Source organism: Oncorhynchus keta, unplaced genomic scaffold, assembly GCF_023373465.1.
Source record: "Oncorhynchus keta strain PuntledgeMale-10-30-2019 unplaced genomic scaffold, Oket_V2 Un_contig_11910_pilon_pilon, whole genome shotgun sequence".
Classification (NCBI taxonomy): domain Eukaryota; kingdom Metazoa; phylum Chordata; class Actinopteri; order Salmoniformes; family Salmonidae; genus Oncorhynchus; species Oncorhynchus keta.
The window spans coordinates 4,947-7,252 of record NW_026277678.1 but is presented as its reverse complement, the minus strand read 5'-3'; the positions used below and the strand labels follow the sequence as shown (position 1 = coordinate 7,252).

At 48.3% G+C, this 2,306-nt stretch overlaps 1 long non-coding RNA gene across 1 annotated transcript; it reads left to right on the top strand.

Annotated features, from left to right (window-relative positions):
* Positions 1-297: 297 nt before the first annotated feature.
* Positions 298-2,064, top strand: LOC127917741 (uncharacterized). The gene is made up of 3 exons (XR_008097683.1): positions 298-617; positions 1,457-1,560; positions 1,612-2,064. It is a non-coding gene; the product is annotated as an uncharacterized LOC127917741 (long non-coding RNA).
* Positions 2,065-2,306: the final 242 nt, after the last annotated feature.

Genomic DNA, 2,306 nt, shown 5'->3' with positions numbered 1-2,306 from the left:
CAGACCGTTTGTCCACTGTGTCCCCTAGAGGTCTGAACCAGGAGTTTGATATCAGACCGTTTGTCCACTGTGTCCCCTAGAGGTCTGAACCAAGAGGTTGATATCAGACCGTTTGTCCACTGTGTCCCCTAGAGGTCTGAACCAAGGAGGTTGATATCAGACCGTTTGTCCACTGTGTCCCCTAGAGGTCTGAACCAAGAGGTTGATATCAGACCGTTTGTCCACTGTGTCCCCTAGAGGTCTGAACCAGGAGGTTGATATCAGACCGTTTGTCCACTGTGTCCCCTAGAGGTCTGAACCAAGAGGTTGATATCAGACCGTTTGTCCACTGTGTCCCCTAGAGGTCTGAACCAAGAGGTTGATATCAGACCGTTTGTCCACTGTGTCCCCTAGAGGTCTGAACCAAGAGGTTGATATCAGACCGTTTGTCCACTGTGTCCCCTAGAGGTCTGAACCAAGAGGTTGATATCAGACCGTTTGTCCACTGTGTCCCCTAGAGGTCTGAACCAAGAGGTTGATATCAGACCGTTTGTCCACTGTGTCCCCTAGAGGTCTGAACCAAGAGGTTGATATCAGACCGTTTGTCCACTGTGTCCCCTAGAGGTCTGAACCAAGAGGTTGATATCAGACCGTTTGTCCACTGTGTCCCTAGAGGTCTGAACCAGAGGTTGATATCAGACCGTTTGTCCACTGTGTCCCCTAGAGGTCTGAACCAAGAGGTTGATATCAGACCGTTTGTCCACTGTGTCCCCTAGAGGTCTGAACCAAGAGGTTGATATCAGACCGTTTGTCCACTGTGTCCCCTAGAGGTCTGAACCAGGAGTTTGATATCAGACCGTTTGTCCACTGTGTCCCCTAGAGGTCTGAACCAAGAGGTTGATATCAGACCGTTTGTCCACTGTGTCCCCTAGAGGTCTGAACCAGGAGTTTGATATCAGACCGTTTGTCCACTGTGTCCCCTAGAGGTCTGAACCAAGAGGTTGATATCAGACCGTTTGTCCACTGTGTCCCCTAGAGGTCTGAAACAAGAGGTTGATATCAGACCGTTTGTCCACTGTGTCCCCTAGAGGTCTGAACCAAGAGGTTGATATCAGACCGTTTGTCCACTGTGTCCCCTAGAGGTCTGAACCAGGAGTTTGATATCAGACCGTTTGTCCACTGTGTCTCCTAGAGGTCTGAACCAAGAGGTTGATATCAGACCGTTTGTCCACTGTGTCCCCTAGAGGTCTAGAGGTCTGAACCCTAGAGAGGTTGATATCAGACCGTTTGTCCACTGTGTCCCCTAGAGGTCTGAACCAAGAGGTTGATATCAGACCGTTTGTCCACTGTGTCCCTAGAGGTCTGAACCAAGAGGTTGATATCAGACCGTTTGTCCACTGTGTCCCCTAGAGGTCTGAACCAAGAGGTTGATATCAGACCGTTGTCCACTGTGTCCCCTAGAGGTCTGAACCAAGAGGTTGATATCAGACCGTTTGTCCACTGTGTCCCCTAGAGGTCTGAACCAAGAGGTTGATATCAGACCGTTTGTCCACTGTGTCCCCTAGAGGTCTGAACCAAGAGGTTGATATCAGACCGTTTGTCCACTGTGTCCCTAGAGGTCTGAACCAGGAGGTTGATATCAGACCGTTTGTCCACTGTGTCCCCTAGAGGTCTGAACCAAGAGGTTGATATCAGACCGTTTGTCCACTGTGTCCCCTAGAGGTCTGAACCAAGAGGTTGATATCAGACCGTTTGTCCACTGTGTCCCCTAGAGGTCTGAACCAAGAGGTTGATATCAGACCGTTTGTCCACTGTGTCCCCTAGAGGTCTGAACCAAGAGGTTGATATCAGACCGTTTGTCCACTGTGTCCCCTAGAGGTCTGAACCAAGAGGTTGATATCAGACCGTTTGTCCACTGTGTCCCCTAGAGGTCTGAACCAAGAGGTTGATATCAGACCGTTTGTCCACTGTGTCCCCTAGAGGTCTGAACCAAGAGGTTGATATCAGACCGTTTGTCCACTGTGTCCCCTAGAGGTCTGAACCAAGAGGTTGATATCAGACCGTTTGTCCACTGTGTCCCCTAGAGGTCTGAACCAGGAGTTTGATATCAGACCGTTTCTTCCATTAATTTGAAGTCATTTGATTTGGTACCCATCTCATTGTTATTCAGTTATTAGAGATACACAAGTTGTTTTTTTCACCCATCATGCATCATGTCTAAAATGGTCATTGTCCAGCACCTATGTTTTTAAGGAATAAAACACTTTTCATATTGTTAATGGTTAATGTTTAAACCTCATATTAAAGGTTCTGGGTTCATGTTTAAA